Genomic DNA, 12025 nt, shown 5'->3' with positions numbered 1-12025 from the left:
ATAACCAATATAAATATTTCCACCTATTCTGCGAATTCTACATTGTCCCCTCAATTCGCTCAAAGCTCTTATCACGAAGCCCTAACTTCAGTCGTCGGAACAGTAGAGAGTCACATGGAGCAAAACTGGTGAATATGTAGCGTTTCGTCAAATTTCCGTGTTCAAGAGAAGATGTGTGGGCTTCTTATTTACTCTTTGGCCTGAAGAAAAGAATTTAGAGTGTTAGAGTTACACGAGCATCAAAGGAAAGTTATGAGAAAATCTTCCTTTTATTATTTGGATTGATCTTTTTCTGGATCGATCTAACTTCTGTAATCAAACTAATATATCCAGAGCCTTCTTTCGCTTTAGAGCTGCTTTTTATTTCGCTAGAAAATATGATGAAATGCTAAAGAAGCTGCACAGTTGCGAGCAATGGCAGATTCCCATAGAGCATTTTTGAGATAAGTGAGAGATGCATAGTGAAGATGGTGGCGATAAGTAAATATGTAATAATAATAAAATAAGTAATATGTAGCTATGTTAAAAAAAACAGACTTTGCAGTGCCAGTCTTTTTAACACTTCGTTCATTGGATCGCTTTACTTCCAGCAGAACTGCATCCCAAGACATTTCTTAGTGAGTAAGAAAAATTGTAATTTAACTTAATTGTCTTATTTTTTTTTTTTTTTTTTTTTTTTTTGTTAATTTAACTTTTATAGAGAGTAGTCAGTAAGAACAATTGTCTATTGATTTCAGAAATTAAGTAAATAAATACATAAAATGATAGCCCATCAATATTTTCATCAATTTTTCTCTTCTTTTGAATTGTCATTATTATTGTATAAAAGTATAGCTCATTGTGAAAGAAAAACGAAATAAATGCAATTTTATAATTTTATGCAAATATCAGAAAAATTCAAAAAATTCATACAATTGAAAAATTCAGTTTTTATTCTAACGTCACGGTTTTTAATTAGAATTTCTATAAAGATTTTTGGTATGCAGTGTTGTAGCTTATTAATTTTTACTATATACGAGTATAATTGGTGCGTACACCCTTTTTGGGTATTTGGCCGAGCTTCTCCTCCTATTTGTGGTGTGCGTCTTGATGTTAATCCACAAATGTAGGGACCTACAGTTTCAAGCCGATTCCGAACGGCAGATATTTTTATGAGGAGCTTTTTCATGGCAGAAATACACTCGGAGGTTTGTCATTGCCTGCTGAGGGGCGACCGCTATCAGAAAAATGGTTTTCTTAATTTTGGTGTTTCACCGAGATTCGAACCTGCGTTCTCTCTGTGAATTTCGAATGGTAGTCACGCACCAACCCATTCGGCTACGGCGGCCACCTATAATGAAGTGTAAATTTGAATTTACTGAAAATTGGCCTGAATTTTTACAACTTTTTTTTGCATTTGCTCCATATAGTCACCTACTGACCTCACCCACCACCCTCTCTCTATTACTATTCTTCATTATTTTTACAGTTAACCGCACACTTTTACAATTGCATTAACATTCTCTGCTTTTACTAACAAGTGTAACAGAACTCTCTCTTCTCTTAACATTTTCTGTTATTATTTAATGTAAGTCTGATCTGTAAGCTTACATTCCTTTAATGTTAGAAATAAGTTTCAGTTTGTAATAAAAAACTAATAAATAAAGTTGGTCGTTTACGACTTTATAAGCAATTATAGATAACAAAATGTCTTGCATTCGTGATATGCAGAAAATTAAAAGGGGAAATAGTGAGGTGTTTTTCGCCTAACAAACAGACTTCGCTTTGATGCTAAAATTGGAGACTATTGTTTGCGCGTCTTGTGCTGCAAAAAAAAAGAGTAAATGTCATTCTTCATTATGATTTCTTGATTTGATGTGAAATGTGAAAATTTCTCCCATCTCTAATCCGTCTACAACCTCAAGGTAAAGCGAAACGCTTTACTCCCACTGCTTAGAAAAATTTCTTTATTTAAATAAAAGTATTTTAATACAGCCAACACAGTTAGCAACGCGACGAAATTCCAAGCATATGAAATTATCACCTAAAAAAATAAAGAAAAAACTAATTTCAGAATGTCACAGAACAAATTAATTTGATTGATATACGTTGAAATATACAGGGATATCCAAGACCTGTCCACCGAGCGAACAAACTTACTTAGATACACAAATGGCCTCCACAAAGAAACACTCCGATCACATCACATTCACGCTCTTTCGCGATTTCTTCAAACATTTTTACAATTTAACAGCGCTTTTGGCGCGTTGACAAGCCTACTCAAAATTGTTCTTCCTGCGCCGCTATTGACGTTGACACGTTTTTTGTTTTTGTTTTTTGCTGCGGCTTATGCCAGTTTGTATGTGCGTCTCTGTAGTTATTTATGATGGCGTGGATGGATGAAAATGCTGCTAATTATAAGTCGAAAACTCAATAAAATTCTTTCAATCCACAACAGCAACGCAGACAGTCTCGTATATGTTAAGTAACATAAACGTATACATAAATGCATACATACATACATCCATAGGCATGTTTCTAATGTTGCTGCTGTGGTCTATTTTACGCCCACACAAATTTGCGGGATATTCCAACTTGCTTTTTTTTGTTTTTTGGTATTTTTTTATTTTTATTTTTTATTTTTTTCGTAATTTGGTTTTGTTTTTTGAGTCTACATTATTTGGGAAAAAACCAACTTTAATATTTACGTATTTTTCAAATCGTTCTTATACAAACTTATGTTTGCAATGAAAGCGAAATTTGTTGCCGATTGGGCCAATATTAGAAGTGCTTGTTGACAAAGTGTGTCATAAAATAGTTCATAAAATTAGGTAGTGGCATTGTTTCGAGGTTAACATACCCATTTCTTGTTTATAGCCTAAGTGTGTTTACTTTTTATTATAGCGCACACACATAATTAAATTTACGATTTTTTGCCGCAAATTTTGTTCGGTTTTGTAGCAAAAAGATTGGCTGTTTTATTCTGTGACAAACGATTTTTAATATTATTGTTATATTTTGTGACTTTCTAAGAACAGTTTATGCGACTTTAAAAGATTTTGGTTTGAAGTCAGTAAATTCTGATTTATCGTAGAAAAATTTAGTATTTAATTAAAATTTTGTTAAGATTTGGTTTTTGCTCAAGCTACGACTATGAACTATTTATTGATTTCATTGTTTAATATAAATTAATTTACAATAAATATTTCAACGCACTAGCACTATGCACCTGGCAGCAGAGCAAATTATCTCTATTTAATGTGGTTTTTTTTTTTTAATTACACGGCATTTGACCAGCTAATGTTTAATGGATGCTGTCTCTTCCCCTTTGCACAGAAAACTTTATGCGGGGCTTCGTAAGTTTATGAAAGCTTGCTTACAAAGGGTGGTTAAATTTCAAGGGCCGATGTTGAATGTGAACCACACCTAAACGTCAACGACACCGTTGGCCTTCTTTCTTTGGGGTTGTTCGAAAGAAAAGGTATACGTCGATAAGCCAGCAACAATTCAAGAGCTAAGGGATGAGATAATTCGGCACATTAACGGCATGGAACATCAATTATGCCTCAGTGTCATCGAAAATTTAGACCATCGGATGGACATGTGCCGACGAGGCCGCGGCGGCTATTTGGCCAATATTTTATTCTATACGTAATTGAGCCATACCAATATTACCATAATAAAGAGAAATGACAGTAATTTTCTAAAAAAATTGTATTTTATTCAAAATCAACACCGGCCCTTGAAACTTAACCACCCTTTATTCGCATTAAAATTTATTAATTTCCAAACCATTTCCTTTTTCATAGAAATCACACAAATAAACTCTAGTTTTTGTTATTGTAATGTAATTTCTTATGTTTCTTACACCGGCGAAATGCCAAATACTTTACTGCCTGCGCCATAACCCTACCGTATTATCATTTTATTCAATGCTTTGCCTTTTGCCCTCCATATATCAAATTTTTTTGTTGATGTTCTGTTTTTTTTTTATGTAAGCTTCCATTATGACAAGACGACTTACATGAGGTGTTCGAATACCTTAAGGGCCTCGAACCTTCTTGGTATTATTATATTAATATCCCATGCATACATATGAGCAAATATGATTAATGACATTTAACACGAAAAGGGTAAATCGTTGAGTAATTTTACTTGAATTGAATTATTGGCAGTGAAAATACAGTTTTTTACCCCTTCTTTTGGGTTTTTGTTGCCGCCTGCGAGCATAAAACCACTGCTGAGAAGCAAACAAATAAAGCAAAACCACAGTGACAACAACAAATTTTAATGTTCTTTCTATACAAAATTTTATTGAGGCAGCCATTGACACAGTTTTGACTCCACTACACCCAACCCACCGGGTGACGGAGTGTTGGGTAGCTTTGTGTGTGTATGTATGTATAAATCATTTGTAAGTGAGACAAACGCGGAACACGCGCCATGGAGCGGAAGCTTGCGTGCTGCTGGAACGCGCTCTTTATGTGCTCACAAAAACGCAATAGCCCCTATGTGTGTGTGTGTATGTATACGTACATATGCATGCATACGAATGCCTATGGATACATAAGTAGTTGTATGTTTGTAGTTCAGTTTGTACATATTTTATGTTGGTTACAAATTTATAATGTCAACTTTATGATATTTTTATCTTGACAATTGCACACACACATACACACACACACAATCACCTGGCAAGTGTACCGCGTGCACGGGAGTGTTGCTATATTTTCCCTTTTCTTGCATATCTCCAGCAAAAATGTCGGGTACTGGGCTACTGTGCCAGCGACGACAATGGCGTATTGCGTGTGTGGGGAACAATGAAAAGTTTGTCGCATGATATAAATTTAAAGAAAAGTGGTCTATTAATTAAAAATATATAAACAAGCAGGGGTAAGCGTTAGGATAAATGAAGTGGCAGGTCTTCGCTAAAAAGAGAGTGTCATATATGTACGTACATGGGAACTTATAAATCGTTTAGTTCGATATGAATTTATGGCGTGAGAGAAATTAAATAAATAATATTTATATTTTATGCAGATACCGCTACATTTTCAGCTCTCTTTGTCCTCTTTGTAGTGCAGAAAACTGTTAGAACTTAATGCTAATTTTTTCTTCGCAATAATCTCGCATTTATTCTGCGCTGCGCCAGAGCTGTCAAATTTTAGTTTTTATTTCGTGCTATTTTCTCCAACTGTTTTACTCTGACCAGGCGAATGTGCGACATTTTTGAGCCTTCACAAAGGGTAGGGGCGAGCGTTGTACAGTTAACTTTAGTTTATCTGTGTACCGAAGTTCGTCAGAATAGTTGTGAGAAAACTTTAATTTCTTAAAAAAATTAAAGTAATTTTTTCAATATTTTATTTACATTTATTTTTTTTTTTCAAATATTTTTTTCAGTGCATACGTATCGTTGAAGTGTTGAATTTTTCTCGTTCTCTTCTAAAACGAAATACGCATCCTTTTCACGGAGCGTATGACAATTTTTTCCTTATGTCAACATAAAATGGCATAACATTTTATTCGAGAAAAGAAAATACTATAAAATTCTCCAACTGCCATATGCCCTCACTTCCGTCATTCACTAGCCACACGCGCGCTTATCACATTACGTAGTTCCCTCAAGCAAACTTCTAAGTACATACATGCATACATACATGTATCCATATATATGTATTTGTTGTCATGTTTTTTATGTTGTTATGAGGAGAAAATCTAAGCGAGCGCGAAAAAACTTTAACTAGTATGTAGATCAATACCAGTTCTATGCAGACCAGTGCTGTGGCGACTAGTTTTTGTCCCTTTGAATTTTTTTTTTATTCCTTGGAACAATTCAGAGTAAGGCATTCAAAAATTTGTTACAATGTGTAGTACAAAATCGGTGTGCAAATTTAAAATTGTTCCGCTCTTAGTCAGAGCATAGGGTGAAGAGTAGAAATTAGACGTATTTTATTAAAATGATTGCTTATCAATTGAATTTAAATATATATGAATCGAAATATTCGAGTTGTTGGAAAACGTTTCACATCTTTAAAATTTCACACCTTCAGGCTCCCCAAGAACACAGTGCAACCTGTCATATAGCGCAAGAAATCATTTTTTTAATTTTTCTTTTTTTGTTTGTTTTTTAGTGAACCCAGTCCCCTGTCACTTTGACACCTGAGTCATGTAATTTGACTTCTGCGAACTGATTTTCATGAAGGTATGCCAAGCTTGTCTATGTTGACAAACCAGCTAAGGTTGAAAGTTTGGAGGCCCACATTCAGCGCTTTATAAATGAGATAAGACCACTTATGCTGGAAAAGGTGGAAAATTAAGTCGAGAGTATTTCATAAGACGCAGCCAAAAGTTTGGAATTACTTATGAGCGCTAAATGCAATAAAATTGCTGAAGCTCAAATCACCAAAAAACAGTAAAAGTCATGATGAGGAAAGCTCACATAAATTGATCGTACATACATACACCAATACAAGGTGACGCAAAATTAATCAACAAATTTTTCATTTTTATGCATTTTCCGAGAGGATGATTAATTTAGCGCCACCTCTTCCAATTTTTATATTATTATAATTTATAATGATTAATTTTGCGCCACCTTGCATTATACTTATATACACACAATTTGAAAAGCTTTCACTTTAAGCTTGAGCTTAAAAAAGGAGTAAAAGCTTTCACTTCAAATTGGGTCGTTAGAAAATGAAAGCTCTAATAAGAGGGTCGCTATTCCAGAAGCAGGCCGTTCACAAATTGAATAACACCAATACCTGCAAAATAACTAAGCAAACGGGGCCCAATTTCAACAAATGCACAACGGACGAGTTGCTAAGAAATCCACGAGCAGACAAAATCAGAATTAAGTCAACAATAACCGGTCACTGGCCTTTGGGAGATCATACCAGGAAGATGGGGGCCCTGCAACAATAAATGTAGTGGCTGCAATCAAGAAGAATCTAAGAAAACAGGCTTGTACTATTTGTGTGAGTGCAAAAATCTGCGCTGGGGGAATTCTAGATAGTTAACTTGATAAAAATTGTAGTAAAGAAAATAGGCAACATAGGCAAATTCATAGCCAACTCAAGATGGTTCGACTAATAAAAAATAGTGGCTCTACCAGTGGTCTATCAAACGGGCATTTTTTGTGCTAATTGGGTGTAGGCTGTGCCACTCAGCTAACATCTACACCACTACCACCTCCATGAGGATATGCAAGTATTTCCCATTTAAAGGTAGCTCCAAAATATATTTTATATTTTCTCTTGGGCCAAGTTTGCTTGCTGGGTCACTTTTACGAGCCTTTTCTAACCAACTTGACGAATTAAACACAGATTTGATTGTTAAAATTTTATTACACATTTTTAAGGAAACGCTCGGTAGCTGAAAGTTTTTAGAAAATTTCTTGAAAATATTTCAAGTCAAATTAAAATAAAATTTTTGACTGAAATTTGATTTAATGAAGCGCAAAAATTGCAAAAGGAGTAGCTAATATCTAAAAAACAACAACATAGCATGTTTATTGCGCAACCGTTTCGAATGCGAAACAGGCGCATACACCTCAAGACTATTGCGGCAAATGGAGATTTTATGTACAGATGTCGATCAATCACACCGAGCGCTGGAACAAATCATGAAGGGTCAAATTATTGCACCTTTTATTGATTTCATTATGTTAGATTTCAAAAAAAGTTGTATACAGATAAAAAAAAAACACCTGTTAAGTTTTATGGAATTTTTCAGTAATTTGAAATAAATCTACTCATTCAACCTTTCAGCCGCAATTATATACAAAATATTTCATTATTTAATTACTCTTAAAAATTCCGCGTTAAAATTAGTGACGCATGTGCGTAAAATGAGTAAATTAGTGTCAAACTTTTAACAGCAGACTAAAGTGAGAGTTGGAACCAATTTCACAAATCTAATACTGAACTACCGCAAAAGAAATGCAGGCGAGAGCAATTTACCCCTCAGTTCTCAGTCATCAGTTTACCCCTCATTTCTCAAGCATCAATTTCTAGACCATCAGAGCAGCGCATTCTAAGGGCGATAAGAAAGAATCGCTTAAAAATCATACTGGGTTATAGAAATAAAAGAGTGTGTGTAGAAATATATATGCAAGTGTGTGTGTGTGTGTATACGCATGTGACGAGCTTTTGTGCGTTTGGCATTTGATGCATGCCTTCAGTCTCGTTAACATATTTAATGCTCACCAGCACACACTTTCATATGTGTGTGTATATGTGCATACGTACGCACATTTACAGCCATATAAAACCTACATTAATCTGTCTTAATAAAAACAAAAAACGATTGGCTTATCAGTTGTGTTATGCTTTGCCGCTTTGGTCATCAAACTTAGGTGAATATTTCAAAGTGCGTGCCAAGAAATGTTTCCTACTCCATAACTAACTAACTTGTGCTCTTATTTTTAGGAGCATTTGAATCAAATATCAGCAGATATAAATACTTACTCTACTCTCTTGTGAATGCTTTATTTTTAAATTTGAATTTGCTATTTGAGTCCATTGAGTGCCGAAATCTTTTCTTCTGCTAAGAAAGCAGATTTTGTACTAATAAGAGCACTTAAAAACCGTTTATGATCGTTTTTCGGTTTCAAGTACCCTCAGCAGGTATTTTATGGTTTATTTACCTAAACTCGTTGTTTGTTTTTCACACAAGCAATCAATGGCAACTGATAAAGACTGCCTTACATAACTACAACACTGGGACTTATTGACAAGTTTTGACAATTTTTGACAATTTTTGACATTTAGTTTACTTCTTATTTACTGCTTATTTAATTTTAATAATTTTTTAATAATTTGTTTATTCTCCTGCAAGAACCAGGCAGATCAAAGTTTCGAACTCGGAGAAAATAAAAAAAATGCAACAAATTTTCATCAAAATTTTTAGAAATAAAAGTTTGGGGAAAAAGAAAACCATTATTTTTGCGCAAATGATTTAAAACTATTTATGGTCGATCTTTAGCCTCCGGGCGAGGTAACGACTAATTCAAAAATAAAGTTGGATGATGATAATTTTTGACCAAGCAGACCAGCAATGAAGCTCGTAAAGTTCAAATAAAGAGTTCCATAATTAAAACTATTTTTTTTCTTTTTGTAAAAAAGTTAATCAAAAATAAAATTGGATGATTAATTTTGCGCCAATGATGATAATTTTTGACCAAGAAGACCAGCAATGAAGCTCGTAAAGTTCAAATAAAGATTTCCATCATTCAAAATATTTTTTTTTCTTTTTGTAAAAAAGTTAACCAAAAATAAAGTGGATGATTAATTTTGCGCCACCTTGTATCACAGCAAAAAAGTAACAAATTCTCACAGCTCAAGAAATATCAGTTTTTTGTATATGACTTCGTGTATTTTTTCTATACCTACCCGCCACTTTCTATGCCTTTGCTGCAACTTTTACTCTCATTGCCCTCTAATTAAAAGCGTTCACTTATGCAATGAACTTTCAATGCAAAGAAAAAAACCGAAATCTATGCAAACATTACCAATAAGATTGCAACAGAGTTGCTGTTGAAGCTCGCAACTGTAACTGCATTGAAGCAACAAAGTAACAAAGCAACACAGCAACACATCTCGATACCCAATGATCGGCCGTAATAATTCAATCAACATAACCAGAAGTCAATTGACTCATGTTTCGATATGCACGCCGTTGATGTTTATCATTACCAACAAGAAAGCACAATACCTGCAGATATGCAACAATTTACAAGCACATACATGCATAGCTGCCAACTAACGGCAGCAACATCTCCAGCCGCAGCAAAAAACCAACAAACCCAGCGGCAACGGCAGCAGCAGCATTCACTCAATCGCGGCTCTGAATTTATTATGTGGCTGTGCGAACCCACCGCCAGCATTTGGTTGGTTCGCCACTCCACTTCACTTCACTTCACTTGACTTGACTTGACTTGGCTGCTGGTGGAGGTGCTTGGCTAAAACTGTTAGGTCTCGTGGCGGTTGTAGGCTGGCAATTCGCTGCCGGCAACTGCACTCGTATCTCATCCAGCGCATGGTCAGTGGTTGCTCTGCGCTTCTCGCTTCTCGCTTCTCGCTTTGGTTATGCATTGCAAATTTATAAATTTTAAATTTGATAACGAACAACACGTACCGTTAACGTACAACAAAAACAACAACAACAACAAGACTAACAACAAACCACGAGATCAACTTGGCTCTTGTGCGCGTTTCGCATAAAATACGACGAATTCCGCAAAGGTGCAAAAGCGGGCAGGAATTTGAACGAAATTTATATGCCTCCAAAGTGGTATGGCGACAAAGGTGACTCGGTTGCACCGGCACATCAGTCAGTTGGTCGTTGCAAAAAGGTCTGGCAACAAGTGGTTTTTACTTTTCTGTTGTTGTTTTTTGGTGTTTTTTGTTTGACTCTGAGATTTTTGTATTCCTGTTGCCGGGTCGCTACCAAAACGGCGCGTCTGCTCAAACATTATCATTATCAGTTTTAATGGCAACATCATCATTATCGTTGTTGTTGTTGTTGTTGTTGCTGGTGTAAATTATATAAATTATTACAATATATAATATTATTATTATTACTATTATTTTTTTTTCAGTTTGTTTTTCTGATTGACAGGTGACGGTTAGGCAGCGCGATCGATGCCGCGTGAAATGGTTGTCCAAAGTGTGAGTAGAAAAAAAAATTTATAAATTTATAAATGCGTAGTTGATAGCTCTTAACTGCCCGTTTCTTGTTTTCTATAATTTTAGCATTTTTTTACGCTTATCTTTCACTACCCAGGAACTTACTTTCTGCGCTTTTATTATTTCTTGTTTTTTGCGTGTAAACAAAATTTATATCGGCGTTCACGCATCTGCCAAATAGATTCATAAAATGCTTAGAAATTTTGTTCGGCACAACAACAGCTACATTTTGAAGCTAATTTAACGTTTTCTTGTGTTGCTGGAGCCTCGCTGACCAGGCGGCTGCTTTCGCTATGTAGCGCTTAAAACGAAAGGCTGCCAAAACCAAAAGGCTGAAAAAATAAAAACCAAACAAAACCACATCCAAATATAAGTAAAGCATTTAATAAAAGCATAAATAAAAAAATAAAAATTACTACCTTTTTTTAACATTTGCGCCAGACCTCTTTTTGTTTTGTGGCGTACGTGCAACTGAGCCTAAGCGCTCAAGTAGCTGCCATAGATACTATGGTGTGTTGTTGCTACACAAACACACACCCATACATGCGCAAATGCTTGATTTTTCTATTTTCTCATATATTGTTTCACGATTTTTACGCGACCGCGCGTTCAATGTCAGTTAAAAGTGGCTGCAAAGTGGCGTTTCGTGTCGACATTTTTTTTACTGCCTGCACGTCTTTCTAAAATACATTTTTTTTATAACTCAAAATCACACACTTTCAAGCCTAATGCCGGATTTGCATATTAAATTTGATACTTAAATGAATTACGTGCGTTTATCTTATAAAGTATCAGCGTTCCTCTCGGTAGCCTGCGATCACTTGAAGATCCGCTCAGCGCATTGCCAAGTTACGTTGAGCTGCTGTCTGCGCACAACTGGGTAAGTCTGGTGAGATTTTTTGATAAATTAAATATCATTTAAATTGGTTGATTTGGTTAGTTGGCTGGCTGGCTGTTGCCGGAATTTCGACTAATAGATAAATGAATGTATCATATTTCGAGACAGGTTGATTTTTCGGGTTCACCTACTTTTCAGCTCATGAGTGTGTGGTGAAGTGGTGGTAAGAAGAAGAAGCGTCAGGCTGTGCTTAGCTATGTTGTTGTTATTGTAGCAGTAACTTTGTGTGCTTAGCGATCTTCCAAAGCAGTTGCAGCGTAGTAAAAAGTTAAACTGGTATTTTAATTACTTGTATTCCACAAATCAACATTCGGATGTAGAAATGCAAGACCCTGTCTAGATTTGTCATGTAATTATTAATGGCATTTTTGACGCATAAATTTGTGAGAATTAATAATGATTTTTTGTTGCTTTTTTGGTTGTTACACCTGTGCTCATAGTAAAAGCAGTGCGACATATT

At 35.2% G+C, this 12025-nt stretch overlaps 1 protein-coding gene across 5 annotated transcripts in view; it reads right to left on the bottom strand.

The window, feature by feature from the left end:
- The window catches only part of LOC128867813 (rho GTPase-activating protein gacZ-like), a 170644-nt gene that overhangs the window by 70310 nt on the left and 88309 nt on the right, over window positions 1-12025 (bottom strand). The gene's annotated exons all lie outside the window — the stretch shown is intronic.

Source organism: Anastrepha ludens, chromosome 2 (genome assembly GCF_028408465.1).
Source record: "Anastrepha ludens isolate Willacy chromosome 2, idAnaLude1.1, whole genome shotgun sequence".
Classification (NCBI taxonomy): domain Eukaryota; kingdom Metazoa; phylum Arthropoda; class Insecta; order Diptera; family Tephritidae; genus Anastrepha; species Anastrepha ludens.
This window is presented reverse-complemented; position numbering and strand designations above follow the sequence as displayed.